This window comes from Euleptes europaea, chromosome 17 (genome assembly GCF_029931775.1).
Source record: "Euleptes europaea isolate rEulEur1 chromosome 17, rEulEur1.hap1, whole genome shotgun sequence".
Classification (NCBI taxonomy): domain Eukaryota; kingdom Metazoa; phylum Chordata; class Lepidosauria; order Squamata; family Sphaerodactylidae; genus Euleptes; species Euleptes europaea.
The window spans coordinates 46,899,449-46,914,283 of record NC_079328.1 but is presented as its reverse complement, the minus strand read 5'-3'; positions in this window follow the sequence as shown (position 1 = coordinate 46,914,283).

Sequence of the window (14,835 nt, the reverse complement as noted above, 5' to 3'; positions counted from 1 at the left end):
CTCTGCCCACTGCATTGGAAACCGAGAAGCAACGACTCTTGAAAGAGTGCACTTATCAGCTCTTGTGTGTGTGTGTGTGTGTTGTCTTGTCCTACATATCACAAGATTACTCAGTTTATATTCTATCAACAGTTGGCAAATATCCAAATGACCTCAGAGTTTTAGCTGGAAGTAACTTGATAGATGCATTTCACAACATTCCTCTTCTACTGTGAGACAATAATATTCCTTAAAAAAAGTTTTCATCATGGCCAAAACAGACTTGAAGAACATCACAGATGCTGATGGGATCTGAACTGGAAGAGACTGAGAAGGAAAGAGAGTTTGGAGTCTCAGTGAACAGCTTGATGAAAATGTCAACCATGTGTGCTGCAGTGGCGAAAAAGGCAAACACCATACTGAAGATTATTAGGAAAGGGATTGAAATTAAAACAGCCGTGCCCAAACAGAGAGGACTGGAAGAGCAAATTAGGGAAGGGCTTCTTCAGTCAGCTGGTAACAAACTTGTGGAATTCTCTGCTTGTTAGAGTTGCTCTAGAGTTGCTCTAGAGATCTCCCGCTATTACAACTGATCTAGAGGAGACAGAGATCAGTTCCCCTGGAGAAAATGACTGCTTTGGCAATTGGACTCTATGGCATTGAAGTCCCTCCCCTCCCCAAACCCCGCCCTCCTCAGGCTCTACCTCAGGTATTTCCCAACCTGGAGCTGGCAAACCTAGCTGAGACACTGATGGCCACCAGCATACACGACTTTAAGGTGGCTTAGGCAGATACATGGAGGAGTGGCTACTAGGCATGGTGACTAAAGGGAACATACCAGTGATGTGAAGCATCATCATGGCTTCTATGTCCTGTTTGTTGGACCTCTGGGGTAACAGAAGGGCCTTGGAGTGAAACAGGATGCCTCTGGACTGCAAGGACGGGATTGTCAACCTCTAGGTGGGACCTGGAGATCTCCTGGAATGACAGCTGATTTCCAGACAACAGAGATCAAAAATGGCTCCTTTGGAGGCTGGACTCTATGGCATTGTACTCTACTGATGTCACGCCCCTCCCTAAACCATCCATCCCAAGGCTCCACACAGACGCGCAAATCTCCAGGAATTTCCCAAGCTATATTTGGCAGCCCTATAAAGGAATCGCTGGTTTGATCTAGCAGGACTCTTCTTAGGTTCTTATTTCTCTGAACCTCTCCCTCACCTGGACTTCTATCAGTCAATTATCATCTATCAGTCAATTGTCATAGGACATTTTAAAAATAATAATGCACATTCATGTCTTGGACATGGATCTGCAGCGCAGGGGAATTGTTTCCTGTCCGTAGTTCTATCGCACACATTCCCTGAGAGTTAAGCCAGAGTCTCTTAAAACAGACCAGCAAGATATCTGAGTTTAAGTTCACCCAACACCTTCTCAGTCTTTTTAACAGCATTAGAAGGCAATTTTGAAGCTGGGGCGGAGAGAGAAAGTGAGCGGAAGAGCAGAGGGGGATAGCTTTTCAATCGAATCAACCCTGTTGCTCTCGAGCCTCTGGGGTTTCTCTTCGGAAAGATTAGGCCGCACGAAGCAAGTCCAAAAGAGTGAGGCGCAGTGGGGAATCATTAGGCAAACAGAATAAGAACGGGGTAATTTTATAAGCGGTCTCCATCTCCAGGACACCAGGAGCAGGGAGAGAGATGCATTCGGACAGCGTCGCGCTTTCAAAACCGACGTCCGTCCATCCCACGCATCCTCTACCCAGTCGCAAGTTCTCAATCCTTTCATTAGACACTTTTCCTTTTAGACTCCGATCAGCGAGGAATGAGGCCCTGATGATACTTTATCTTGCTCATGTCCCTCAATTACATCGAGGTCTGTACTTCAAATCTACAGGGGAATTATATATTCCTTGGCGTCCCGTGGTGACCATCTCTGTCAAGAAATGCGGGGAAGTATGTACAAATGATGATACTGAACAATTGATTTAAGCCTCGCCAGCAAAGACAAATCGAAGGTACAGCAAATTAATTTTAAGCTCAGTTCAGAAGGGTTTTCATCCCCCGCCCCTGGCTGCAGGGAGAAGAAATAAAATTGAATGGACAAAGCATCTTCCGTAGAGCCAGGTTCTCCTTGACCGATCAAGGGGTTTGTTAAAAGTGACCTTCTGAATGCAGCTTTCTAGGTAGAAATTCAGTACGGTGCCATGGTTAGAGTATTGGATTAGGGCTGGGGAGATCCAGGTTTAAATCCCCAGTCTGCTATGAAGTCTGCTGGGTGACCATGAGTCAGTCAGTGTGGTGTAGTGGTTAAGCATGGTGTAATGGTTAAGACCGGTGGACTCTAATCTGGAGAACCGGGTTCGATTCCCCACTCTTCCACATGAGCGGCAGACTCTCATCTGATGAACCCCACTCCTCCACATGAAGCCTGCTGGGTGACCTTGAGCTAGTCACAGCTCTCTCCAAACTCAGCCCCACCTACCTCACAAGATGTCTGTTGTGGGTAAGCTGGTTTGAGACTCCTTAAAGGTAGAGAAAATCAGGGTATAAAACTGACTCCTCCTCCTGTGTGAATAACACAGCCCTGGATCTCGTGGTGGAAGAAGCGAAGAAAGCTAATGAATGAGGAGCCCTTGCATGCTCTTGAGAGTGTGGAAGCCACAGTCTACGATACCTCGGCTGTATCGTCAATGGATTCTAGTCTTCTCTCCTTGTTGACTAGTGATAGTGAAGCATCCCTGTCTTCTAGGCGCTGATTTGAAGACACTGGCACGCGGCCTCCCTTTGTTCGACTGAGCATGTTTCCCATGGCTTTTTGACCTTGCCTCAATTATCAACTCCTGCCTCTAGAGAGATCCATAACCACAAATCGATCAGCAGGAAAGAGGTTAACGAGAAGGTATTTTGTTACTGGCCTCCGCCGTTATTTCTCTTTCCCATTTAAGGGCATTACAAAGGCAAAAGCGCGGCTCACAGGCGCAAAAGGATATTTATTCTGCATAGCTGCACCAGGCAGAAGAATGCTGAGTGTCTACACTTGATAGGGTTGCCATCCTCCAAGTGGGGCCTGGATAGGGTTGCCAACCTCCAGGCAGTAGCTGGAGATCTGCTATTACAACTGATCTCTAGCCAATAGAGATCAGTTCACCTGGAGAAAATGGCCGCTTTGTCAATTGGACTCTATGGCACTGAAGTCCCTCCCCTCCCCCAAACCCTGCCCTCTTCAGGCTCCGCCTCAGAAACCTCCCGCCAGTGGCAAAGAGGGACCTGGCAATCCTACTTGGAGGCTAGAAGCCCTAGCACTAGGGTTGCCAGTTCCGGGTTGGGAAATACCTGGAGAATTTGGGGTTGGAGCCTGAGGAGGGCTTGGTTTGGGGAGGGGAGGAGCTTCAATGGTAAATAATACCATAATAGAGCCCACCTTCCAGAGCAGCCATTTTCTCCAGGTGAACTAATCTCTGTCACCTGAAGATCAGTGGTACTAGCGGGAGATCTCCAGGCACCACCTGGAGGTTGGCGACCCTACCTAGCACCCAAAGTTTCAAGGAAATGAGGGGGAGGGGATGATGGAAAAAAGGGAAAGGAGGGCACCTAGCAAACCTGGCCAACAATTTGTAACTGAGCTTCTTTGCTGCTTCACAGGGAAGTTAAATGTGTCTGCTGCAAAACTGCAAATTGTTTTCTTTCTTTCTCCGAGGTCTATTCAGAGCCAAGCAGAGGGAGCGCGCGGTATTTTTAGAATGTTTTCTTTACAGATTTAGTTGACAAAGCAGTGAAAGCCACAACATGGCCCTTGTGTGTTTTCTCACATATTTTAAATTTTAAAATTAATCCCGAGTGGAGGAGAAAAAAGGCGAGAGGACAATGGAAGGCGGGTGGGAACTGGCGAGCTCTCTTTTCAAAAGTTTCCTTCCCCCCTCCCCGGCAGGTTATTTTCCATTTTATTGCCCAAAACCAAATGCAATCATGGATTTCGTATTCACTTTCCCCTCTTAATGCTCCCATTCATTATGGCTCCCTTTTTGTTGCTCGAACATTATCTTCCAGAGAAAATTATAACTCTCTTGGTCTGAGTCTAACACACTTTGGTTTAAATTGAGTTCAGAGTGGTTTTAGTGCCGGATATGGCATTTACTGCAAATTTACGGCAATCATGAGGGGGAAAGCTTTTAACTCACTTGATTTTCCATTCCATGGTCCTACTGAAGGGAGCTTTCTTCTTCTTCTTTAAACAAAAGCTCGGTGTTTAATTTCCCTTATAATTAACGCAATATCTTTCCACCATTGCTTTGCTTGGGGAAAAAGTTTTTTTCTGACTTCAGCTGGCAGCTTATAGGCTGGGTCAGATAGGGATGCCAACTAGGGTTGCCAACCTCCAGGGACTAGCTGGAGATCTCCTGCTATTACAGCTGATCTCTAGGCAACAACAGAGATCAGTTCGCCTGGAGAAAATGGTTGCTTTGTCAATTGTACTCTATGGCATTGAAGTCCTTCCTCTTCCCAACCCCTGCCCTCCTCAGGCTCCACCCCAAAAATCTCCCGCTGGTGGCGAAGAGGTACTTGGCAACCCTAATGCCAACTCTGGGTTGGGAAATACCTGGAGATTTTGAGGATGGAGCCTTGGGAGGGGAGGGTTTGAGGAGGGGAGGGACCTCAGTGGGGTATGATGTCATAGAGTCCACCCTCCAAAGCTGCTATTTTCTACAGGGGAACTGATCTCTGTCACCTGGAGATCAGTAGAAATTTTGAGGGATCTCCAGGCCCCACCTGGAGGCTGGCAACCCTAGGTTCAGATTATCTGAACGGGCAGGAGGGATGAGTTTTCTCATCCGTCCCACCCAGCCCAACTGCACAGCTTCCACTGCCAGAAATCATCCATGATGTGAGCCAGCATGGATAAGAGGGGTGGACTCTAATCTGGAGAACCGAGTTCGATTCCCCACTCCTCCACATTAGCGGTGGACTCTAATCTGGTGAACCGGGTTGGTTTCCCCACTCCTACACATGAATGCTGCTGGGTGACCAGTCACAGTTCTCTCCAAACTCTCTCAGCCCCACCTACCTCACAAGATGTCTGTTGTGGGGAGGGGAAGGGAAGGAGATTGTAAGCCGGTTTGAGACTCCTTTTTCTTCTTCTTCTTCTTCTACTACTACGATCCAGGTGGTTTGCCATTGCCTGGCTTCGCATTGCAAGCCTGGACTTTTTTGGTGGTTTCTCATTCAAGAACTAACCAGGCCTGACCCTGCTTAGCTTCTGAGAACTGACAAGATCAGGCGAGCCTGGGCCATCCAGATCAGGACAGAAGTGATATCCGTTGTATATATAAGTACAATATAAATTATGTACCCAAACAGTACATTGTTCAAAGAAATCTACAATGCCAACAGTGAAAAGCAGAGACTCCAAAGTGTTGGGAAAAAAAATAGACAAATATAAAAAAGAAAGGAAATGTGAAATGGTCATTCATCCCTAAGGTGTGTGTGGATCTGTTCAGTTCCCTGAATTAGAGACCACTGAAAGCCCCATATAACAGACAAAGATAAGTATAATGAATAAATCATTTAAAAACGCTCTTCCTTCATCTTAGCGCAAGGGGAAGAGAACATGCCAGGCAAGAGGAGATGTAATAAACATCTCTGTCAGTCATCTCTCAGGCTCATTTTCATCGTTCATTGTATTAGTTCTTGCCTTGTTCTCTTCCTTAAGTACAAGTGACAGATGATATTAAATGCATAAATTATATGTATTCCGTTCCTGTCACAGATAAATTAACTGATAGGCTTTGCTTGCTGGATGATATTTGATATTGGTGGTTTCGGGGCTGTTTCTTTGATGATTCTCATTCTCTTTGCCTTCTCTTGCTGACGGGGCTGAACGGTTTCTTCAAAAGAGCCATTTTGTTGGAACAAGGACAGCGAGAAAGAGGAAAGGTGCAGTGTGTGAATGGCTGGCTGGCACAGGGGCCTAGTTCTCATTGAGGCAATAAACTATGGGTAGGCCAAAGCAAGTAATTGACTTGTGGAACTCATGGCCACAAGGTGTAGCAATGCCTGCTAATTTAGATGGCTTTAAAAGGGGATTAGGCGTGTTCAGGGAGGACAGCCCCATCAATGGTTGTTAGGCATAATGACTAAGTAGAACCTCTCTGTTCAGAGGCATCAAACCTCCAGGCCCTACCTCAGGGTTGCCATCCTCCAGGAGGTAGTTGGAGATCTCCTGCTATTACAACTGATTGCAAGGAGACAGAGATCAGTTCCCCTGGAGAAAGTGGCCACTTTGGCAATTGGACTCGAAGGAGTAGTAGTAGTAGTTAGTTTTTATATGCCGACTTTCTCTACCATTTAAGGAAGAATCAAACCACCTTACAATCACCTTCCCTTCCCCTCCCCACAACAGACACCCTGTGAGGTAGGTGGATTGATGTCCCTCCCCTCTCCAAACCACATCCTCCTCAGGCTCCACCCCCAAAATCTCCAGGTATTTCCCAACCCGGAGCTGGCAACCCTACCCTACCTGGAGGCTGGCAACTCTACTAGGCACGCACACAAAACTTTGTTCTACAGACATTCCCCACCCACCCAGTTCAGTAGCTGTTGGCTTAGCCTTATACCCTACTGATGTCTCCAAGACATCTTGGATCCCTAAAGAAGGCAAAAAGTGTTTGCTATAGGAGCAATCTGCCCTCTGGCAAAAGCGTGCATTGTTTGGAAATCAGTTTCTTCCCTACCTCCAGACAGCAAGAAGCCTCTGCTGGATCCACGGATCTCCTCCCCTTTAATTAGATTGTTGTAGCTGCGTCCCTGGGAAGTTGTTGCCATCATCAAGCTTCACTAATCCAATTACACTTGCAAACTAATAGGGTTTCTTCCCCACCCCCATACCCATACAATTAGAACTCAAAACAACAATGGAAGGAGATGAACAGCTTCTCTTGGGGTTCATGGCACAGATAGCCCAAAGGGTCCCCAGCACAGACGAATTCAGCTAATGGCCCAGACAGACACTATGAAATGCAAAAAGAGGGGGAAGCGGTGTCTGATGAGTTCTTAAATTGGAGTATCCCAAATCTAGGGAAGATTCTGTGATGTTCCCTTTGAGGAGGAAGGTATCCAGGTTCTGGCTCTTAGGTTGCACAGAGCAGACTGGTGGATTTTGCAAGAAAGCGGCCAGCTGATTTTGCAACCAAGTCCTAGTTAGAAGATGTCTAGAACTTGGTGCTTAGAATCTAGTACTGTTACCAGAAAACCTTGATTTGCTGTTGGCAATGGTTTCTACAGAGAAGAAGGAGGAGGAGGAGGAGGAGGAGAGTTGGTTTTTATACCCCAATTTTTGCTACCTTTAAGGAGTCTCAAACCAGCTTACAATCACCTTCCCTTCCTCTCCTCACAACAGACATCTTGTGAGGTAGATGGGATTCAGAGTTCAGAGAGAACTATTAGCCCAAGGTCACCCAGCTGGGTTCATGTGTAGGAGTGGGGAAACCAACCTGGTTCTTCAGATCGGAGTCCTCTGCTCATGTGGAGGAGTGGGGAATCAAACCCAGTTCTCTAGATTAGAACTCTGCAAACTGACAAGTCTAGTAACCCATGTTAATAAAATGGTGGCAAGAGATCCTCCTAAATGCGACAATGGGGACAGCAATTTAACAGGGCAACATTCCAGAAAATAGGGACTGCCCTGGTAAGCAGGGACTTTTGGAGAGTGTGTTATCCCCCTCGCTGGCAGTCTTGAAGCAGAGGCTGGACAAGCTCTTGTCAGGGTTGCTCTAGGCTGATCCTCCATTATGCAGAGGGTTGGACTAGATGGCCTGTATGGCCCCTTCCAACTCTATGATTCTATGACTGTGAAATGTGTCCTCCTGCATGCATTCCTTCCCCAGACACGGGAATGGTTACTGGAGGCAGGATGCCGAATTAGAAGACCTCTTGGCCTGACTCAGCATGATACTCCTTCTGTTCTCATCTTTTAAGCCAACTCTTCTGTACTTTTTGAAGCAGACGTCTCGCATTTTGGTATGCCGGCATCCCTCCTGGAAGCAAACATATGTCATCTTGTATTTCCAAGAAGGCCTTTAATTAAGTTGTCATTTTCCCCACAAACGCTGTGAGTAGTGGTTCTGCGGACTCTTCATTAGATCTGGATTCTGTCTTCATTAGCTGACTCTCGGTGTTGATTTCATTCTCTGACCCTGTCGCAGCAGGAGGAGGGCAGCGATGTGGCACCTCTCTACCAAACTCCTGACACAACAAAGGGTTGGCTGATGACAGATGCAAAAACCAACTTGTCAAAAACGTTTGTGGCTTTGCCGTATTAAAATGCTGCGTTCATTGGCTCTGGCAATGAACGCTCACCTGTACAGGTATCCCATCAGCAAAAGCTGCAGGCCACCAAGAACTTATTGTGTGACATTTCCTGGGTTATGGTTCATGAAAATGTGTAGACATCTTTGAGGGGAGAATCCAGGACTGATGAAAGCAAGAAGAACCCCTGAATAATGAGGCATTTACCTCCCCTATCTTTCTTTCTTTGTTTTCCCGTTCTCAGACAGGATCTGAGAACAATAAAATCATAAAACTTAAATAAGGCCCTCTAAAAACGCCTCCCTTCGACTTCTCTGCAGCCTCCAAAAAACGAGTAACAAAATAAGAACTCTGGGAGTCAGAGTCCTCTAAGAGGAATGGAACCTTTTGCTCCAAGGTTGCTCGAGAAAATGCGGACCATTTGTTAAAACCTGGTATAATCCATTTTAGCCTAATTTGGTACACGTAAGGACAATGCAGAAGGATATGTACCAAGGAGTCCACTGACTGAAGAGGGCAGGGACACAGCCGGTCTGCAAAAGGGATCCTTAGCATAAGGCCAAGTAAAACCATGGAAAAAAGGCAATTAAATTTACCTCTCCTACACATTATATAGATACATGGCCACTAGGGTTGCTAACCTGGAGGTTGGCAACCCTAGACTGGAGATCTCCCGCTATTACAACTGATCTCCAGGCGACAGAGATCAGGTCCCCTGGAGAAAATGGCCGCTTTGCCGATTGGACTCTATGGCATTGAAGTCCCTCCCCTCCCCAAACCCCTCCCTCCTCAGGCTCCGCCCCAAAATCCTCCCGCCAATGGCAAAGAGGGACCTGGCAACCCTAGTACACCACATTGGGAAACCTGGTCTAGACTCTAGACCATGTTCACATCTCCATGAGCTTCCTGACTCAGCCACTTCTCGCCTTCAGGGCCGTTGTCTCTACCAAGTGGTCCAGCATCAGGGGAAATTACCGCTCATTGTCTCGAAGCCTTCTAAAAGACAGATGCACCACTTCAGTCTCTCCTTCCCACCGCAGAGCTAGAATGAGCATCAACACTAATCAAATATTTAAAAAACGAAATTGGTGTCGGCTGGCAAGAGGGACCAACAGAGCAGGTGACTTGATTAAAACGTTTCCCTTCGAATAGGAGAGGCATGTCGAAAAGTTTGGATTTGCATAATTAAATGGGTGCTATCCAGACGGTCTACCCGCAGAGTTCCCTGAACGATGCTGCCAAAGGGAGAGGAAAAAAACCCTTTCCTTCTTAAAAAAAATGAATAAATCCTGAAAAGCTGCCATTCTCTTTGGACCCGCTGTTTTTAAAATGGAACCATTTGAGCATTCAGGTGACCAAAAGGAATGGGTGCCAGTTCTGCTCGCTTACTGTACTCCCCGTTGTGGGTTTCAGGAAGCTTAATTACAGGAATAATTGAAAGAGAGGAGGGGGGAAAAACGCCGAAACAAAACCAGCTTAATTTGAGGCATGGAGACAGGCCCATTTAAAACATCTTAATTGGTGGAACAATTAAAAGGCAAACAGAATAAGCTTTATATAAAGGAGGCAGGAGGGAAAGAGGCCCCCGCAGGACTGGGAAGCAGAGAGCTGGCAAAGGAGGAACAGGAACAGAATTCTAAACATCTCCAAGCTTTCGGCTGCTGGTGAGGAAAGAAACATATAAAATATATAGACTGAACTACACATTGTGCGGGAGTAGGGTTGCCAATCTCCAGGTACTAGCTGGAGATCTCCTGCTGTTACAACTGATCTCCAGCCGATAGAGATCAGTTCCCCTGGAGAAAATGACCTCTTTCGCAATTGGACTCCATGGCATTGAAGTCCTTCTCCTCCCCAAACCCCGACCTCCTCAGGTTCCACCCCAAAAATCTCCAGATATTTCCCAACCTGGAGCTGGCAACTAGGATTGCCAACCTCCAGGTACTAGCTGAAGAACTCCTGCTATTGCAATTGATCTCCAGCTGATAGAGATCCGTTCACTTGGAGAAAATGGCCGCTTTGGCATTGGACTCTATGGCATCAAATTCCCTCCCTTCTCCCTAACCCAACCCCCTCAGGCTCCACCCCCAAAACCTCCCACTGGTGTCAAAGAGGCACCTGGCAACCCTACTGGCAACCCTACGTTGGAGATCTGAGAATAAAAATACCAACATCAGGATGCTGCAGTGGTTACGATGTTGGACTTGGAGAACCAGGTTCGAATCTCCACTCTGCCATGGAAGCTTGCTGGGTGGCCTTGGGCCAGTCGAACACTCTCAGCCTAACCTACCTCACAGGTAGGGTTGCCAATCTCCAGGTGGGGTGGGCCTGGAGATCTCCTGAAATTACAACTCATCTCCAGACCACAGAGGTCAGTTCCCTTCAGAAAATGGTTACTTTGGAGGCTGCACTCTACGGCATTATTCTCTGCTGAGGTCCCTCTCTTCTCCAAACCCACCCTCCCCAAGCGCCACCCCCAAATCTCCAGGAATTTTCCAACCTGGAGTTGGCAATGCAAACCATCTCTCTCCCTACGGTTGCCAACCTCCAAGTACTCATGTTATTACAACTGATCTCCAGTCGACAGAGATCAGTTCATCTGGAGAAAATGGCTGCTTTGGCCATTGGACTCTACGGCGCTGAAGTCCCTCCCCACCCAAACCCCACCTCCTCAGGCTCCACCCCAAAAAACTCCCGCTGGTGGCAAAGAGGGACCTGGCAACCCTATCTCTCCCTCAGTTGCAGAAGAAAAACATCTGACCTCAAGTATGTGGTTCAAATGCTGGAAATCTGTTATCTAGCCTGTTGGTCCCTAGCAGGTGCTCAAAAACAAGACGGCCTCCTGTTCCGTGTGATCCATCTGTAAAACAGGCCGTTGTTTGAGAAGCCACATTAAACGGGCATATGAGTATTAATTACGTTGTTTACCTAGTTCACAGGCAATCTTGCATATTAAATCATCTTTATAGAATGCTCTGCAATCCCGGATGAAAGGGAGGAGCGCGAAGCATTGTGTCTCACCAACAGTTTCATTTGTCTAACTCACGGAGAGAAGTCTTCATTAATCCACACGCACACACAATAAGAAAACAAGAACAAAGAAGGAACAGCGTCTGGGAATAAAAGGCCTTGATTTTTGAAATTCAAGCACAAGAGCAATTAGGTGTCAAAGCGATTCTTCAGCTTCTAACAGAGCAGTCATTTATCTCTTTTTGTAACAACAACCGCTGCTTTAGCGGTTTGAAGTAGGGTTGCCAACCTCCACGTGGGACCTGGAGATTTCCCAAAATTACTGCTGATCTCCAGATGACAGTGATCGGTTCCCCTGGAGAGAATGGCTGTATTGGAGGGTAGACCGTATGGTATTATACTCTGCTGAGGTCCCCCCTTTCCCAGGCTGCACCTCCAAATCTCCAGGAATTTCACAACCCAGAGTTGGCAACCATAGTTTGAATGCTTACAGGCCTAGCAAAATGGTTCCGCCTTCCGAATGCAGCATTTGGTTAGACCTCACCTGCAGTTAGGGTTGCCAGATCCTTCTTCGCCACTGGTGGGAGGTTTTTGGGGTGGAGCCTGAGGAGGGGAGGGTTTGGGGAGGAGAGGGACTTCAATGCCATAGAGTCCAATTGCCAAAGCGACCATTTTCTCCAGGTGAACTGATCTCTATCGGCTGGAAATCAGTTTTAATAGCAGATCTCCAGCTATTACCTGGAGGTTATAGCAAAACAATTCACATTGCGATGCTAATTGGCTATGCAAAAATAATCAACACAAGGCTCAGTTCCATACATATTTTCAGAAGGAGATAGTCAATACAAAAAGTAGTGCAAGCAATATCTACAAGTGAGCGATAGTCAAACAAGAGAACATAGTACAAGTATCAAAGAACAAGTCAAAGAACGTTATATACAACAAATCTATGTCTAATGTTTCTCTCTAGATCTTTAAGACTTTCCAGTAATAATATCAGTCTTTGTAAGAGCTGGTCCAAAAAAATGGAAAAGATTCCTGTAGATTTTTCGTAGAGTCCGTGTCAGGAATCAGACTCTTTAATCCGCTGGCTGTGTGCTGCGGGAGATTCAAACGGGGACCAAGCTGGCACTTAATGTTAAATGGAAATGTCTTCCAGGTAATAGACGCTTTCACCAAAAATGGCTTCTTCAGCCTTGTTATTTTCTTAATGCTACACAGTAGTCTGCTAGTTGATTCTTGCCTGTATAATGGTCGCTTGTGCTTTCTGAGTAAAAAAACCACTATAAACTATAGTTAGGGAAGTTTCTTCTAAATTTGAGGAAGAACTTCTTGACAGTGAGGTGTGTTTGACACAGTCTCCCTTGTGAGGTGGTGGGTTTTTCGTTGTAGATTTTTAACCATCAACTGAATATGTACTTGTTGGGGATATTATAGTTGTAGTAATTGGATGGGAGACCTGCAGGGAAGTCCAGGGTTGCTAGAGGCAGGCAATGGCAAACCACCTTTGAATGTTTCTTGGCTTGAAAACCCCATGAGGGGTCACCGTAATGGCATTTTCCATCACCACCAGTTCCTGCATTGGCAGGGGGTTGGACCAGATGACCCTGACAGTACCTTCCAATTCTGAGATAAAATAAAATAAATTTAAGACTTGGTTTGTTCACACCACATGCTGGTTTTTTATGCATATAGAGGAAGACCCAAGATGAGATGGATTGACTCAGTCAAGGAAGCCACAGCCGTCAGTTTGCAAGACCTGAGCAAGGCTATTAATGACAGGTTGTTTTGGAGGTCGCCATAAGTCGGCACTTAACACACACATGCACTTTTGGACACCTACCCCTGCATTTGAATGCAACACATCCGGACACTGCACTATCATTGCCCTATAGAAATCATTTGCAATCTCCACTGGGATGTTGGCTACCGTAGTGTCTGCTCACTTGATACTTGAAGGAGAAAAAGGGAACTGGGCACCTACTCCAGCAGGGAAGCTGAACCCGAGCAATTTGTCTGTCTTGCTTTCGCATACCATTGGAAGAGAAATTGTTTCACTGTCAGCTCTCAGAACCCGCTCTTTCCTGGCGCTTCTCTCGTGTGCTGTTCTGAAGTCATCAGAGCGGCCTGATTGAAATATGGTGGTTCAATTTTGAGAAGTCAAGAGGAACAACAGATTGGTCCCTAAAGGTCAAAAAGTAGGTCTTTGGTAGACAATGTAATGGCCTTAGTCCCAAAACCGATTATTTTATGTCAGGCCTCTGGTAATAAAGGACTTTGATTTCCTGGGGCAGCAGGTCATTCATCTTTTGAGAAGGCAAACGGTCCAACAGTGTTTTCAAGGCATTGTATTGAGTTGTTAATTTAACCACTCTGCTGTTCTGGTCCGAGGCAAAGGAATCGCAGATGACCGCACCAAATTACCGAAGTATTCTGAAAACTGACTTCCGTGACCCTCGTTCCAGTCGAAATTAATTTGGTCCAGAATCTACAAACAGAACTTTAACCTTTAGAAAGTTGGAGAACCTTTGGAAGGGGAGGGAGGGAGAGGGGGAATTTCATAGGGCAAGGAAAATGTCACCCAGCAATCATCGGCTGAATGCCATGGAGGACTGCCAAGCCATCAAGCAGACATCTTCCCAGGCTGTAGCTCTACAGGTTAAACGGAGGTTGCCAACCTCCAGGTGGGGCCTGGAGATCTCCCGGAATTACAACTCATCTCCAGATGACAACTATCAGTTCCCCTGGAGAAAATGGTACCTTTGGAGAATGGGCTGAACCTGAGCAATTTCTTACCTGGAATTGCCAGGTCCCTCTTCGCCACCGGCGGGAGGATTTTGGGGCAGAGCTTAAAGAGTGCAGGGTTTGGGGAGGGAGGGACTTCAATGCCATAGAGTCCAATAGCCAAAGTGGCCATTTTCTCCAGGGGAACTGATCTCTATCGGCTGGAGATCATTTGTAATAGCAGGACATCTCCCGGTAGTACCTGGAGGTTGGCAGTCCTAAAGAAATGGAAGCTTTGGAGGGTGGACTCTACGACATCCCTTCTGAGCAACCTATCCTATGCATTTTTATTGGTATTTTTACAGTAAACTTTGTATCAACATTGATGGCATAACTTATTTCTGCTCCAGGTCAATATTGTAGTATATAATATTGTATTTGATATAGAACAATATTTTTATAATGGCATGAATTTATGATAATAAACTGCAATTTCAATATTTTAATATTTTAGTATTATAATAATAATCTTTATTGTACATAGAAATTGATCAGCTGATGAAGCCTTGGCGAAACGTGAATAACGATCTAGACAACACGTCCATCTTCATCTTTTCCAGCTGTTCTAGTTGTTCATATGTCCTCCAAACTCTTGGACAATTGCACTTACCTGGAAGTTTGAACTCTGTAAAAGAAATTGTCAAGTCATTGATAAGCAACAACATTTAGTACTTATCTTATCTTTTTGATCCTTTGTATTTTGTGTATTGTTTGTTGTATGTGTTTTCACTGTACACCTCTTTGCACTTAATATATTTAATTGCATTGGAAATTTGTGCTGTTTTTGTTTTCTTTATAATAT